Below are 18,405 nucleotides of genomic sequence, written 5' to 3' on the forward strand. Positions count from 1 at the left end.
TACTCGGTAGACTGAATGTATGTGCAAAATTTCAATCTTCTACGTGCAAAAATAAGCCCGCCAAAAATACTTTACATAACCCCCCCAAAAAAATATTACACGAAAATATATATTTTAGAATTATGACGTCATCACCTCCTATGTCTCGACGCAGGAAGGTGTGAAACCATACGTAATGTCTTCTACAATGCCTCTGGACTTGAAAAACAAGAAAACCTGGACGAAAAAGCTCAAATAGGAGAGTTATAACGCAATGTACCATGAAACACCCCGTATGGTACAGATTATACCATGGGATCCCCAATGCTTTCCATGCGAGATATTTACAAAAAGCTCATTTTTGGCGTCATTTTTCCAAGATGGCGGCCAAATCCGGGGTGATAGAGTGGTGCAAAATTAGTATGTTTTTACGAACACTTATATAAAAAAATTGTTCCAGCCTTCCTTATTCGACCCTTCATTGACTGGCCTAATAATGGTCTTTATAACCTTTTCCTTTTGACCGTTCCTCCTAAATCTCATTTTATAGTATGTTGATTTTTTTTTCTTTATTTGCCGTGAGTCACAGTGTGTATATCAAAACTAAATGTGTGTAAGTCAATTTCATATGTCAATTTGTAATAACAAGTAGAAGCACAAAACATAAATAATGTGTCAATGTTAGATAACCCTACCAGTGAAAATAATATTAAATGTCTTATGTTATTTCTATTTATTTATTTATTTATTTATTTATTCCTTTCAATAGCGTGAATACTCTTCAGTAACAGATAATGCTAAAGAGGGTTCATCATTTTAGCAGGAGAGTGTAGATCAGCTTTACCAGACAAACAGAACTCGAAAACCGTATGCAAGATAAGAATGATTCACTTTGTTTCCAAGACATCCATACAACAATATTTCTTATGAAACCACTTTGCTTTTCTAAACATACGAGGTGCTGCTGAAAAAATCTTAGGCCAACTCAGAAGGAGTGCAGGTAAAATAATGAAGTTACATAATTTATAGAACACATCTCTGTATATAAAATATAAATTTTCATATTAATAACACAATTGAAGGGGTGGCTTCGAAAAGAGCCTAAGACAATTTTTGTCAATTTTGAGATATTGGTTCTATTAAGTTCTATTTCAGCATCTTCGTATCTTGAGCAGGGTTTCATGCCAAAACTCCATAAGTCAAATTAATTGTATGTAAAAGAAAACAACGTTGTTTTCCAAAATGTCCTTAGTCAGCGGTATTCTCTAAAGTTATTTTCTGGCTCATGCCTAAAAACACTTATAAAACTCTTGCTATAGATGATTATTTCAGGGTTATTTTACGAAAAGTAGGCAATTACAAGTTTGCTTTATGTAGATTACTTTTCTTTCACAGAAATAGAATGATGGAAATACATAAAATATTCGTCTCCTGAAAAACTCACTTTTTGACTTAAGCTCTTTTGGAATTGAGCTCTTCAATTCTTATTGAGTTTTTCAGGCCCCTGGAATAATCATTTTTGCCCAAATGGTGAATTCCAATAATCAGATTCTTGTTCCACCGACGAAAGTCACCGAATGAAATTCATGAGGAAATCAGTGAAACACTTCTGGGCTCTCCTTCGTCATACTCAGTGGTGAAGAAGTGGGTGACAAAATTTAAACGTAGGAATTTCTCAACAGATGATGCTCTATGTGCAAGAAGGCAAAGACACTAATTGTCCCTGAAATTGTGGCTGAAATTCATGACGTGATCTATATTCTTGAAAATTACAGAACCTCAGTAAAACACGTGGCAGAGATTGTGGACATTTCTCGGGAACTCGTCGATAGCACAATTCATAACGACTTCTACATAAGCAAGCTCTGGGCAAAATCGGTTTCCAAAATATGTCAGTAGATTAAAAGCATGAAAAAAATGAGGGAAATCATCTTCCATTTTGGCCGCAATGCAGATCAATTTCTGTCACGAATAGTAACCATGGAGGAAACACGGTTGTGGCACTACGATTCTGAAACGAAACAATAGTCAATGGATTAGGGGCACTCAGGTTCCCCTCGTTCTAAGAAGTTCAAGAGACAGAAATCAGTTGAGAAAATATTTGCAATGTTCTTCTGGGAACTAGTACTCATAGAAGACTACCTGCTAAGGGTGAGACATTTAATCTATATTATAAAATTGAAAGTGACTATATTTGTGACACAATCTCTTGAATCGCCCGACCAATCTCGATCAAGTTTCTGATCTAGATGTGGTTTTTGGCCTGGGAGTGTTTTTAGCTATTCACATTGACGGTAAAACCTAGTCGAGGGGGAGGGGGAATTATAAAATATAAACAAAACTTAACAACTCTTGAACCAAACGACCGATCTCGATCAAACTTTCAACATAGATAAGGTTCCGGCTTGGGTATTTTTTATCATATCACTTTGATGGAGCAACGTAAGGGAGGGGAAGATATAACGTATGGCAAGATAGCCCCCCCCACTTTAGAAAATTGAAACAATGACTAGGTCATTCGTTTGTACTACGTTTGTACCGTTTGTACCGAAAATATTTTCGTTTGTACCATTTTCCTTATAGGGTTACTTGAGAGGTCGACTGGGGGGGCTATCTTGGGGCCAAGATAGCCCCCCCGTATCACAGCACAAAAAATTGGAATACACCATTCGAAAGCAAATCGTTTGTACCGTTTGTACCAAAAAAAGTTTTGTTTGTACCCTGATAGTTTTCGAGAAACAGGGAATGACATTTGGGGGGGCTATCTAGGCGCCAAGATAGCCCCCCGTATCACAGCACAAAAAATTGGAATACACCTTTCGAAAGCAAATCGTTTGTACCGTTTGTACCGAAAAAAGTTTTGTTTGTACCCTGATAGTTTTCGAGAAACAGGAAATGACATTTGGGGCGCTATCTAGGCGCCAAGATAGCCCCCCCGTATCACAGCACAAAAAATTGGAATACACCATTCGAAAGCAACTCGTTTGTACCGTTTGTACCGAAAAAAGTTTTGTTTGTACCTTGATAGTTTTCGAGAAACAGAGGATGAAATTTGGGGGCTATCTTGTACGCAAGATAGGCCCCCTAATGTGTACTTTTTCCATGTCCATTAATAAGTATCATATGTTTATCCATGTGAATTGATGTGTATTTAGAATTCTGGTTCTGCATATCAAAATAAAAAAATGAATTTTTCAGTAATAACTCAACGTTAGAATTGAATCGGCGAGTGAGAAAACAGTGTGAGTCCAAAATAAACCAGTTTGAAGTAAAGGCAAAAATAACACCAAAGATGTAGTACTACAAGTTGTAATGAATAGCAGTGCAATTTGCAAGACCTTGCACGTTATAACAGAATGCTATAATGTCGACTGTACATTTGTGGCATTAACTAACGAAAGTTATTTTTTGAAATATCTCAAAATGCGTTCTGTGGACTATAGTAGTTTTCCACTCACCGATTCAATTAAATTTTCTCTATTTCTGCCCTTTTCCTTAAGCAAATATGTATTATTCAGCAATGGCCTATTTGCTTTCGTCTATTGTCTATGAAAGTGGCAAACTTCTCGAGCCGTTAATGTGACAGATATAAACAGCTAATTTTTTCAGTTGGTGTAAAGCTGAAACGTGGAAGGACGCAGTTTAGGTGAGCAAAAATTTCATCTTTTAGTTTTCTTTGTTTAAGATTATTTCTGTAAATCCAGTTTCTTTCTGAATTTGTACACACTTCGTTACGCTTTTTACGGTATTTATTTACGGAAAAGGGCACAAATAGATTAAATTTAATTGAATCGTTGAGCGGAAAAACCTACTAGTGCACAAAACGCATTTTGAGATGTTTGAAGAAAGAACTTTCGTTTGTTAATGCCACAAATGTACAGTCGACATTATAGCATTCTGTTATAACGTGCGAGGTCTTCCAAATTGTACTGCTCTTCATTACAACTTGTAGTTCTACATCTTTAGTGTTATTTTCGCCTTTAACTGAAAATGGCTTATTTTGAACTCACACTGTTTTCCCACTCGCCGATTCAGTTTTAACGTTGCGTTATTCCCAACAAGTCCTTCTTTTCATTTGGATATGTACATCAAAAGATCTAAATTCACATAAATTCACATGAATAGACACATAATACTTATTAATGGGCATGGAAAAAGTACATATTAAGGGGCCAATCTTGCGTACAAGATAGCCACCCAAACGCCATCCACTCTTTCTTGAAAATTATCAGGGTACAAACAAAACTTTTTTCGGTACAAACGATATGCTTTCGAATGGTGTATTCCAATTTTTTGTGCTGTGATACGGGGGGGGGCTATCTTGGCGCCAAGATAGCCCCCCCAAATGTCATCTCCTGTTTTTCGAAAACTATCAGGGTACAAACAAAACTTTTTCGGTACAAACGGTACAAACGATTTGCTTTCGAATGGTGTATTCCAATTTTTTTGTGCTGTGATACGGGGGGCTATCTTGGCGCCAAGATAGCCCCCCCAAATGTCATCCCCTGTTTCTCGAAAACTATCAGGGTACAAACAAAACTCTTTTCGGTACAAACAGTACAAACGATTTGCTTTCGAATGGTGTATTCCAATTTTTTGTGCTGTGATACCGGGGGGCTATCTTGGCGCCAAGATAGCCCCCCAGTTGACCTCTCAGGTACCCCTATAAGGAAAATGGTACAAACGAAAATATTTTCGGTACAAACGGTACAAACGTAGTACAAACGAATGACCTAGTCATTGTTTCAATTTTCTAAAGTGGGGGGCTATCTTGCCATACGTGAAGATATACTAAAATTAATATATATAAAAATAAAAGTGACTATGTTCGTGAGTTAATAACTCTTGAACCACAAATCGATCTCAATCAAATTTTCAACATAGGTCAGGTTCAAACCTGGGAAGTATTTTATCATTTCACTTTGACGGTAGATCTTAAGAGAGGGGTGTGGAGGAGGGGAAATATATTAAAATGAATAAAACTTAATAACTCTTGAAATACCCGACCGATCTCGAACAAATTTTCATCATAGATGAGGTTCGGGCCTGTAAAGTTTTTTTATATACATATTTTCACTTTGACCATAGAACCTAGGGGAGGGAGAGATTCATATATAAAAATAAATAGAACTTAACTCTTGAACCACCCAGCCATCTTGATCAAATTTTCAACATAGATGACGTTTGCGCCTGAGATAATTTTTGTCATTTAACTTTGACGGTGCAACGTACGGGAGGGGAGGAGGAGATATATATGTAAAAAGATAAAAATGAAAGTGACTATGTTTGTGACTTAATAACTCTTGTACCACCCCAATGATCACAATCAATTTTTTAACATAGATGAGGTTTGGAAAGATTTTTTATAATTTGAATTTGACTGTAGAACTTAGGGTGAGGGAGGGGAGAGGGAAGACATACGTACAAAAATAAATAAAACGTAGTAACTCTTGAACCACCCAATCATCCCCAATCAAATTTTCAACATACATGAGATTCAAGCCTGAGATGATGTTTGTCATATTACTTTGACGGTGCAATATATGGGAGGGGGAAGGAGATACATATATAGAAAAATGAAAATAAAAGTGACTGTCTTTGTGGCTTCATCAATATTGAACCATCCGACCGATCTTGATCAAATTTTAACATAGATGAGATTCAAGCCAGTGAAGGTTTGTATTATATCACTTTGATAGTGATAGTGAGGTAGGAGGGGGAGAGACATTTAGAAATGATAGAAAATGCCCGATGTTATTGTCGAATCTATAGCTTTTGGGGTCGCTAAGATGAATAGTACACCCAAATTCCCAAATTCAGCCCCGCAACTTAGAGGAGGGAGAAGGGGAGGTACGTAAAAATGATTAAAAATGACCGATATTAGTGTCGAATCCATAGTTTTCGGGGTCATTGAGATCAACGGTGACACTTCCGATGTCGTGACTCGCAACATGGAGGAGGAGGGGACATATAAAATAATAAAAAAATACCGATATTAGTGCGGAATCCAAAGTTGTTGTTGTAGCTGATATGAACAGTGACACTTCTGATACGGTTTAAATCAAAATTCAGCACGCAACTTGAAGGAAGGGGAGGAGGATATATATATATATATATATATATATATATATATATATATATATATATATATATATATATATATATATATATATATGTGTGTGTGTGTGTGTGTGTGTGTGTGTGTGTGTGTAAATGATAAAAATAGTAAATAGTAGTGCCTAATCCATAGTTTTCAGGGTCGCTGAGATGAACAGTAATACCTCTGATTACGTTTAAGTCGATCACTAAAAACGAAAACAGCATATTTCACAGGTACCAAACAGATGAGATAAGGAGTTGTGCATTTAAAATTTTAATTTTAACCCAGCAAAGCGGGTAATCGATGCTAGTACAGAATATTACTCTGCATTTCTCACAAAACTGAAAGAAAAATCGAAATTACCTTGCCGCGGAAAATTAAACTAAAAAAAAGGCAAATCCGTTCCTTGAGGACAATGCATCGAACACTGCAAGCAAGATTGATCCAAGGTTTTGATATCTAGATCATTCTCTTTATTCCCCAGATCTAGTTCCGATGGAATGTTATTTACTCCTCACAAATTCAAACAAAACTTGCAAGGACGCCGTTTTAGATCTGATAGGGAGGTGATTAGTGCTGCGGAACAATGATGCCAGAAGCAGTCTGTAGATTTTTTAAACTTTCTGCCAAAATTGGAACATCATGTAAGGAAGTATATTGAACTTGGGTGAAGAATGTAGAATAACTAAAATTTCATCATTCCCCCTGCGCTACTTCTAGGTTAAGCTAGGAACTTTTCCGCATCTCCTTGTACATATTTTTTATTGCGTCCATTTTAATTTTTGTTCTGGAATTATACACTATAAACTTAGAGCATTATGACAGCTACCTTAAGCCTTGTGTATTACCGTAAAAAATATCGCACACAAAATACCATGGGGTCCCTCAGAGACTCAAATTAAAACTAAGTAATTATTGTTGTTTCGTATAGAAATTTTATACATACACATTTTAAAACAATACTTTATTTCACTGCTCTCTAACTGAGACTATCATATTCGACATCACTGAAATTATCGTCATCCACAATAGAAAAGAAATATTTGATGACCTCGTCAACAGGTAACAGGCGCAACTACAATTCCGAATAGTTAATTCATGTCATCTTCTTGGGATTGTTGCCTGAAGTAACCTGTTTTAACCCTTTGATACTAATTTTCTGAAGTGCAATTCCATTTCCATCCGAAGACGGGCGGGCAGCAGAAGGTGATGCAATCTCTGGGGCCATGAGCATTCAGTTATTGGTAGTTTCATTGAGACATGAGTATCAGGATTTATTTATCCATTTAAAGGGTTGTGCCTTTTCTTCGAGTAAGTGCTTTCATTTGATTTATTGAGTTGAAGGAAATTAGGTGGTCTAAGAGGTTTCATATTTATTTATTTATTTATTATATTATATTAATATTAATCATTCATTAAGTGTAATGATTCCAGAAAAAAATACACACACACGTGAACAGTAATATTTTAGGTGTTACAAGTGAACATGTTAACATTCACAGGTATTACAGGGACACAAAAGCATGGAATAAAAGGTAAATTTGTGGACTCAAAAACTAAAGGTGCAAATGTAGTTAATGGAATAGATGAAACGAAGTTCTCTGGACGTCATATCACAAGGTTATGTTAGTAAAGACGAATGAAGTTATCTTCTCTTCCTGGGGCGATTCAGGAGATAATGAGGACAGAGGAGGCCCTTGTTTATAGGTACTTACATTAACAAGAGCGTATGATGAATAGATATGAGATTAAAGTTCATGCGGGCCATAGACTGCAAAGATTACGGGATCCAACATATCGTTATCTAACTTTAAATGATATAGGGTCATGAAGTGCTGAAGAGGAGTATCAACGCAATTGGGCGGTGCATCGTTATCACGGTCGTAGCGGAAGATTTCAAGCGTCAGGGGATGGCGCTGAGCAAATCGTTTGAAGATATAACGTTTACGAAGTTGTTCAAGACAATTTAGTAATAGCGGATCGTTGGATGCGGCTGGCTTATACGATATGCTAGGCGCATAGCATGGCGCTCGAGGATAGCAAGTTTTTGGTAGAATTTTAAGGGTTCAGATATTCAAGCTGTATGTCCATATATTAAGGTACTACACATGAATGTTTTATATGTATTGATTACAGTACGAGCTCTTAGAGCCCAGGTTGTGCCAACTAACCGTTTCAGAAGATTAAGTCGGTTTTGTGCTTGGCCTATGAGTTTGGTAAGATGTGGAGTCCAGGTAAGGTGAGTGTCAAAAATGACACCCAGATACGTAATAGTAGTTGATACGGGAACAGGTGTAAGATCAACCTGAAACCGAAGTAGATTCGGATTTTGATTTACTCGAGAGCGGCATCTGTGTGGCAAGAAAATTATGGCTTGCGTTTTTGAAAAGTTAATGTTCAACCTCCATATATGACACCAACGCACGAATACGTCAATAGCTGCTTGCATGGCTTTATTAAGTGATCGTACAGTGCAGGCAGTTGTGAAAAAAAGAGTGTCGTACGCAAACTGGAATATTGTGGTTGTATTAGGAATGACTAGGTTGGCGGCTACAATAAGTATAATAAAGCAGACAAAGATGAGCCTTGCAGTACCCCAGATTGTGAGAAGATTGGATGAGATAGCGTTCCATTGATCGAGATATAAGCTAGTCGCCCTATTAAGAAGGAGTGTATGAATCGGAAGAAGGCGGTAGAAGGTCGTTACGAAGTTTGTATACTAAGCTGGGGCACCAAATCCTGTGAAAACCTTTTTCTAGATCCAACGTTAAAAGGCAAGAAGGAAAGCCTTTATTAAACTGGTTATAAATGGCTGTGGTGAGACGGAATAATTGATCTAGAGTGCTAAAATGTGGTCTAAGTCCAGCTTGGTGAATTGGAAGAAGGTTATGTTAGTTAAGATGATCGTGCGTGCGACGGACAAGGATTCGTTGCAAGATTTTGGATAGACAACTTGTGAGGTGGATAAGACGGTAAGATGTGACTTCTGATGCAGGTTTCTTTGGTTTAGGAAAGAGAAGAACTTTAGAGTCTTTCCAGTAGAGTGAAAAATATCCTGTTCGCAGAGGAAAGGTATAGATGGTACTAAGAAAGAGTAGAAATAAGTGAGGCGCTTGTCTGATGAGTTCATATATAACGGAGTCAAATTTTGATGCAGTATTGTGTTTACCTCTAAGTGTATTACTAATAGTTTCGGGATGAATCAGCATGGTTAGAGGATTATTTGATTCTAAATTATGATCGGCAGACAGACAAAAGCAAGTAGAAGCTGCATCGGTATGTCGGTTGATAGTTGCTTGTAAGCGATCTGGAGTATGCCAACAGGGTAGAGGTGTGAATATATCTTGAAAATAGGAAGAAAAAAGTATTAGCCTTTTCTGCATCCGTAAGGACTGATTGATGGTTATGAACAATAGAGTATGGCGTATACGAAAAACTCTACCAGTTAATTGATGGAACGTACGCCAATATTTTGTAAGATGTGCTTCAATAGCTAGTGTGTTGCAAGTTGGAATTCAGTGGGTCTCTCAAACACAACGATATAATTATGAGTGATTCTTAGGTATTGGCGATGAATCCGAAGCGCTTCAAGGTTACCCGTATCGAGATATTCACGGAAAGTTCTCCGTGAGGCTGAAATAAATGATAAGTATTGCTGAGGTAATTTAGGTTTTTGTAACTGAACTTCGATTATTGGAATGGAACGTTGCACTGCGTCTTGAAGGACTGTAGTAAGTACAGTCATTATTTGATCTAGTTCGTGTTGTGTACTAGGCATGGTGAGCGTAGTTACCGCAGTATCTAAATTGGTGCGATATTGTTCCCAATTTGCCCTTTGGTAGCAGTAGACCTTCTGAGGAGGAGGCCTCGGCTGGGTTTTAGGGGAACAATGAGGTTCGAGTTTGATTTTGACATGATGGCTACGTATGGAGTCTAGGACAGATATATGGATGGACTGAGAGAACGGAGATGAGGTTATGACTACGTCTGGAGTAGTGCTACTGATAGGATGTGTAGGATTCGGTAAAGTATGGAATTCAGTTCCTATTTCATTACGAACAAAATCTAGAAAGTTGTCTTTATCACTTTGGGAGCGGGTATGAAAATTGAGATTGGCCATGATAATGTAATGCCAGAAATTGGTATCAATATAGCGGAAGAAATCACTGCCAGTAAGCGCTGCCGGGACGATAGTAAATAGTGACAAAGGTAACTGTTCTGATTCTAAAATTGATAGTCGTGATGTTATGTTCGGGAAGGAGAAGTGAAAGTAGGACAGAAACTGTACCATAAGGTAGACTGCCAAATACCAATAGCTGTGCCTCCGTAGAGACGCATACCAGTAGGAGCGTCATGTCAAAGTAAGTGATACTTCGGTATATAGCATATTAAATATAGCGTAAGGTAAGTTTCATTAAGAGCAAATACGGCAATTTGTTCTTCCTGGAGGAGTTGTGTGAAGAGCACTCGGTGCATCAGCAGTGATCGTATGTTAAGAAAAAAATAAATTGTAACTCATAATGTAACTAAACATAAGTAGAAATATTCATATTGATCATAAACTTCAAATGGTTGAATTTGAAAATGCACTGTCGGTCCGGAATATGTTGTATGAAGTTGTAAATTAAACAACAGTTTAGCTGCGTACATGATTTGAGTTGGAATACAGTTGCGAAGAAATGAATGGATGCTCTGTGGAGATATAGTGAGAAGTAGATCTTCGACAGTAATTGGGTGACGTAACGAATTTGCTGGTGGAGTCGGTGCTCCGACCGAAAGTATGGACACAACGAGTTCAGGCTTAGCTGGGTCAGGTTGGGGCTTAGCTTTACATTTATAGGTGTATGTTTGGGGACGTTCGGAACAGCGATCACAAAGTGGTGTTTCTTGAAGGTCTGGACAGTTTTTAATAGGATGTTCGCTAGAACAATAACCACATTTGATGTTGTTTGTGTATTTAGCCGTTGGGTGTGAATTGTACTGTTGGCATTTCTCGCATCGAACATTCAGAGGTGCCTACGAGAGAGATGGCTCAACTTTATATCGGCGTCGATAGATGTATGCGCCCTTGGATAAAATTTGGTCTATCAGCTGTTGTTGATCAGTTAGGTTGGCCCATGGTTGCTCTTGATCCTAATGCAACGCTTTATAGGTAGCACTTGCTGATGAAGTTCAGGAAGAATTTCGTAATCTAGGTCCTCGTCGTTAGGTTCTACACCACGAATAACTAATGACATCAGAGGAAGTTGCTGTGGTGGAGGAGAAGTTTTGCTTGTACCCGGTTGTAAAGTAGAAATCTTTGCTTTCGTCCCAAAAAATTCGTGGGTAACCTTGTTACGAACATGCATGGCGAAATTCGGGTTACTGGATTTCAAAATGATGCCAAGGTGTGTCTTAACAATTTCGCGGATCTCAGGACGTGGGACATACTTGACTAATTGCTGAAACAGAACGAACAGTGTCATACTTCTGATCATACTCGGTTAACAAGAAGTTGTAAACAGGATCTGATTGGTATTGCTGCTGTTGATTATCAGCAGAAGTGGACGCCCAATTCATAGCATGGTTGGCAGCTGCAGCTGTACTCTGATCAGCGTTGGGAGTAATTCGTTGCTTCATTGGATCCAGGGTTTGTTCGCCATCAGAGAGAGATCAAGAACGAATCCGTTGTCATTTAGTGATGCAGTCAGCATATGTAGACGAAGGGATAGTATCAAGTTCTGAACGAGATGTTCCCGTCACAATGCGTGGCTGCGCTTTCTGGCGACCATTAGGCCCGATGTTGAGAGGTGGTAATCTTAAATCCTGACCGAGACTCGAAGATCCGCCAACTTTGCCAAAGTTTGTCACCGTGTTGGAGGAGCCGTGGGCCGAAACCCAAATGACGAAAAAGATGTTTGATGAAGTTCAAAAAACAAGACACCCTCCGAAAGTGAAAACTTTCGTCAATCTTTAAGTGCTGTAAGTGTGCTATGCTCTCTAGTACGTATTGCTATACTTGGTCGGCGCTGGCACAAGAAAGGTTAGGTGTCTTAGTGAAGCATGTTTATTCATAGTTCTTTTTAGAATCTAGCCAAAGGCTAGCACCTTGTCCACCCTCTTTTAGTTAAGGGAAAGCGGAACAATTATTGAATCAAGAATAATGGTTGTTTTAAGGGATGGTATAAAGTAGAAAATCTATATTTAAACATATCAACAAAAAACAGAAGACTTAAGACCATTTGCAGCCTTAACGTGTTGGATAGGCCAGGAAAAAGAAAACAAAGAAACAAACAAACAAAATAAGTACAATAAATGCTGTAATAGATACACATAATCAGAAAATCACAAAGTATTATTCATATTATCAAGCAAGGGTGTTCAATGAAAGGAAAGTAATAAAGATGTGAAAATAATGCTAGCGGCATATGTTTATATACCAGATAAAGACTTGGATATAGGAATAAGTCTTGTGACTATGGAGAGGAGGAATGAGAGGAGGTTCAAATCACGCCACAACACGCAGGTTATGTAAGAACACAAATGAAACCATCTTCTTGCCTAGGGGCTACTCTAGGCTATAATGGAGACAGAGGGAAGCCCATGGTAGTTAAAAGGGAGTGTCACTGAGCAATATAAGATGGGAAGATTAGAGGGTGATGAAGGTGAGTATGAAAATCGTCAAGTAGATGAATATAAGGATAATTTGGTGGAAGTGTGTAGCAGTACAGTGTGAATAATAGTGACAGGGGTGTGTGCATAAAACGAGAAGGTGCGGGGTGAACTGCTAAATAATCCATCGTATCCAACAAAAGAGGATGTTGATCTTGGTAACTTCGAGTGATATAATTTACCCTGAGTTTCTCGATGTGGTACTGTAAGGTAGGAAATGTAATGAGACTGTAAAGGTGTTGTGTAGGACTGGATAATATAATCCTGTAAGCACTTCGGAAGGCATGTCTTTCAACTAGGATAAAGTAGTTTCTGATAAAAACTGTCTGGATCAGATACCCAAGTTGTATGACCAGGTGTAAGGGTCGGACACAAGAAGGCTTTGTAAGTATTGAATACAGTGGCAGGTTTAAGCCCCGGGTTGTGCCAGTTAAACGTTTCAAGTGATATAGGCGATTGTAGCCTTTATTAGTAGTCGCAGTAAGGTGTTTCTTTCACGTAAGATGCCGACCGAATGTTAGACCTAGGTATGCTGCTCACTTACTCTCTTGTATTGGAACATCGTCAAACTGAAGCGTTAAGCGGTTGGGATTAACGCGTACTTTGGTTAACGTTTTCGGTGTTAGGAAGACGATGGCCTGAGTTTTAGAAGCGTTAATTAATAAATGCCGTTTTTTGCACCACTGACAGAAATTATCTATGGCTGTTTGCAAAAGTGTACTGATTTTCTTGACTGTATTGCAAAGGGCAAGGAAGGCAGCGCCATCAGCGTACTGAAACATGTGCAGTTTGTCTGGAAGTTGAGGCATATCCGTAACAAAGAGGAAATATAAAAGAGGCAATAATGAAGAACCTTAAGGGACACCAGAAAGTATAAAAATTGGATGTGATAGGTGATCGTTTAGAGAAACGTATATAAGACGGCCAGTCAGAAATTTGAAAATAAATCTGATTAAGGCATTGGAATATGAAGGCGAATAAGTTTGTGAATGAGAGCTAGTTGAGACCTTGTCAAATGTTTTTTTTTTTAATCGAATAGCACCAGACTAGAGGGTGTGACGCTATTATAATTTGTGGTGATTAGATTCATAAGTCGAAGAAGTTGGTCGTTGATAGAGAAAGCAGGTCTGAATCGGGCTTCATATATAGGAAGAATGTAATGTTGAGCAAGGTATGTATGGAGTTGTTTGACCAGTATCCGTTCGAGGATTTTGTTAAATGTGGAGGTAAGCTGAATTGGACGATATGGTGAAACATCATCTAACAGTTTGTTCGGTTTAGGAAACATAAGCGTTTTCCTAGTGACTAACCCGGGACGCGACGCACCAGAGGTAAGTGCTCAAACACTGAGCCATTTTTTAACGTCAACCGATCATTCCTCAGTTTCCTGACCATCCGAGCTTTCCTGCTACATATTTATTTTTTAACCCTTATCAAAGTGGGCAGGGACAGAAACACAAACATATCCAGGACAGTTAAAATTCCAAAGGTGATCCACCGGGATTTGAAACCGGAACCATACAGACCTGAGACTCGCATGTGTAACATTGCAGTCATGTGCAATGACTCCATCGCACGCACAATGCAACAAACAAATGAAAGGGGATAGCAAAGAACGAAACAAATATCAAGTTACCGAAGTTCTATTGTTTCTTGCAAAATACTGGAGAATTGAGTTGATTTTGAGTTTAACATAACTTTGAGCAACAAGGTTATATGGGACGGAACCCACTGATTAACGTGGAATCCGAACCACATGAACTCCAGTCGGGAATAGAACCTGGGTCTCCCACGCTAAAGGCACATCCGCTAATCGCTTAGCCACCAAGGAGCTCGGAAAGATACTGGAGAGAATAACAGACAAGTATGAATACAGACAAATAAACTAACAGTAGCAGTCGTAACATATCATCATTAAAAGCAATGTGATGTCATAATATGAGCAGATCAGTAATCGGAATTTCTTTATTATCTGTTAACTATCGGCTTCTGTTGTACATAATTTTACATTGTATCGACGTGACGTTTCCAGTGAATTCTTGTACAACGTCTTTACTAGTACGTTTTGAGGAAGTATGCAACCACGCACAGTGATAATTACTTCATCCACCGTCTTTCAATCTGCGTGTATAAGTACTGACCTGCCATGTAGTATTATTCCCAGGCAGGAAGACGTCCTTTACATGCTCTTGTCCACTCAATTTACGTCATAAAATATCCAGGAATTCCTAACGTCATTCGAGGAATCCCTTGCGCCGCCATTGCAGAAATCTGAAAACTGCAAATTTGGGTAGAGCAGGCTAGGATTCTTTGAAGATATCATGCCGCATCACGTCTACGCTGAATAGTTTGTACAATATTTAACTGTAAAGTTTATTTTCGTACGCTTTCGGCAGCCTATAACACGTAAACGACGCGATATTCCCACTATGTTATTTTGAACTTTTTTGTTTGTTTTAATCTCACGAATCACTCCTCTGCTTTTTGTACAACGACTTTAGTGCCATACTGTATATATATATATATATATATCAAATAGAAAGGTTACCAAGAAATTTCTGTCGCTTTTTTCACCACCACATTCGAACATCAATATGTCACCTAAGATGTACCTGGAAGATCAAAAATAGTCCCCATCAGCTTTGACAACCTTCTGCCAACGTTCTGAAAGGCCATAGATTTCATCGCGGTAGGACTTAGTGGGCTACGTAGAAGGAAACAAATGCATTTTGTATCATTATCTTCTTAAGAGATGGAAAAAATAAATGATATCTTTAAGTTTAACGTTGCATGATTATTCCCTCTAGGTTAAAGGAGACGGACAATTAAGGCAAATGAACAATGATGGGAAAAGTGGTGGAATACGAATGTGGGAGGAAATGGGAGTAGCTGCAGAAAACACACAGACACGATGTTGTCCACCATAAACTTATTTGGTCGGGAATAGAACCAAGGACCATACACACCAAAGGGAAACGCTGTACCGCTGATTATATATATTCACAAAAACGGACATGAAAGAGTCATCCGGACTTCCGAATCAAATCTAGTCCATTCGATAAACATAACAAAGATATGTTCATACACAAAAAATTAGGTCCAGTGGAAACTGAGTAACCCCCATGGGGTCCATTAACCCCGATAGTATAAACTAATCGTAGGCTGGCAGTGAAATAGCTATTGCGTCAACACTGTTCATTGGAAAGTCATGGTTTATAGTCCATTATATTCAGCAAGAAACGAGCATTCCAGGACTGCTATGTATTGGTGCCCATAATATAACTGGCCAGAGAAAATTGGGATAATATTGGGAAAATTCCCTCTAAAAATCCCTCCCATCAACTTTGGCAACCTTTGGAGTGGCACCGGGTAAAAACACACAATCCAAAGTATCTCAAAAATACTATAAGGGATGGGAAATTGGTGCACCAAGTTTCGTTTTGATAGACGGCATAGGAATGAGGGGAAATGTTATATACCAAAGTCTCTCTCTGAAGAATTGGGTGTCTCCCACAAATTTTGAACTTCCCATGTTAAATTTCTCGGATGTGCACTTTACCTTCCCTGTAAATTATCCTTGAACAAACATTTAAGGCGTTAGCTTATTAATATTCACTAATGGACATGTTTTTATATTCTACTTACTTCTGCATTCAGGATATGTCACTTCAATGCAATGAACAAAAGTTGTGGAACTTGAAATATGACAAATGTTTACTTACTAACAATTGCTAGCATTTTCCTTCCCACGTTCTGGAAACAAATCACTAGCGCCAATATTCATGTGTTCACAATGTTGCAATACTTTGGTCCACAACTTTTCTTACTGATAGAAACCATAATGACCATGTAGAAACAAATCAAATCTTTCTCTTCCTTTGGGCCAAAATTGCTCTTAAGGGGCCAAAGTATACCGAGTTTACGGTACGTTAAGACGAAGAGGTTAAGGGAAGACCGTTTAAGCATCAAAGATTCTCCGTTGCAGCAAGTGACCTGCCAACAATGCCAGAAGACCTATGATTATGATGATGAATAAAATTATATGGAAAACTTTAAAACCTCATCGTAGTTTTCGAAAACTAGAGAAAACCTAATAAAGAGTACCAACCAACGCACTAAATTGCTTTGCCTTCAACTGTGCCATATAATATTGTATGTAGTTTGTAACGGAAACATTTATTTTCAAAATATGAATAGAATTGTAGTAGTTTTTTTTAGAAGACTTTGTATAGGAGAAATGTCGGCTCATAAAGGACTACACCTTATTACTTTTTAAAATTGAAAAAAAAAATCATTTATACCATATTGTAGGTTTGCTAATGAAATATTCATTTATGAAATACGAACACAATTATTTGTCACTTTTGAGAAAATTGTTCGAGGAAAACTCCGTCCCAAGAGTAAACCAGCCATTGTGAATAGTTCAGTAAAACGTTATTTATAATACATTGTAGCCATTAGAGAAACATTTATTTAAGAAATATGAATAAACGTTCCTGAGATATTTTTGAGAAAATCGGTTAAGAAATACTCATCATCACCAAAAGTTAACTATCTGTTGTGTTTTATTTTTAATTAAAAATAATATATTCTATAATGTAGTATTTTCATTGAACATTTATTATCAAAAATGAAAAAAAAAAAAAAGATCTGAGTTTTTCGAGAAATTGTTCGAGAAATCTCACTTCAAGAGTTGATTTCATTTGATTTTAGCATCCCTTTCAGCATATACAGATAGAACGTAAAGGACATTAATTTTTCATTATAAGTTCAGAAGTTAAATTTCGATAATAATAATAATAATAATAATAATAATAATAATAATAATAATAATAATAATAATAATAATAATAATAATAATGCGGTAGCATAATAAATATATTAAACTTAAAATAATCGATCCTTACTCCATGGAAGTTCGCCGGGACCGCAATAGTGTAAATTATGGACGCGTTAAAATATCAAATAATACTTTCAACAAAGTGAACACTTTCAAATATCTAGCATCAATATTAACAGACCAAAACTATATTCACGAAGAAATTAAATGTCGACTAAGAGGAGGGAATGCGTGTTATTATTCACTTCAAAATCTTTTGTTGTCGCAAATTCTGTCGAGGAATTTGAAGCTTAAAATACAGCATATAAAACGATAATCATTCATGTTGTACTGTATGGTTGCCAAACATGTTCGTTTACTTTGAAGGAAGAACGTAGACTGAAAGTATCTGAGAAAAAGATGCTAAGACGAATATTTGGACGCAAGAGGGACGAGAATGGGGAATGGCGGAAACTTCATAACGAGGAACTACATAATTTATACTGTTTACCTAACATTATTAGGGTCAACAAGTCTAGGAGGCTTAAGTGGGCTGGTGATTTAGCCAAAATGGAAGAAAGTAGGAACACTTTCAAAGTTTTAACTGGAAATCCAATGGGAAAGCGACCATTAGGAAGACTTAGACGAAGGTGAAACGACAATATTAAGATACATCCCGCAGAATTTGGAATACAAAGTCGTGTAGAAACTGGATTCATTTGGTTGACAGAAGTCAATGGAGAGTTTCTGTGAACGCGACAATGAACTTCCGTTTTTCAAAGGCCATAGAATTATTTAATTAGTTAGTTTTATTTTTGACTATTCAAAGTTAATTATTGCAGTTTATGCTCAAGGT

Source organism: Thermobia domestica, chromosome 17 (genome assembly GCF_964235325.1).
Source record: "Thermobia domestica chromosome 17, izTheDome1.hap1.1, whole genome shotgun sequence".
NCBI classification, from domain to species: domain Eukaryota; kingdom Metazoa; phylum Arthropoda; class Insecta; order Zygentoma; family Lepismatidae; genus Thermobia; species Thermobia domestica.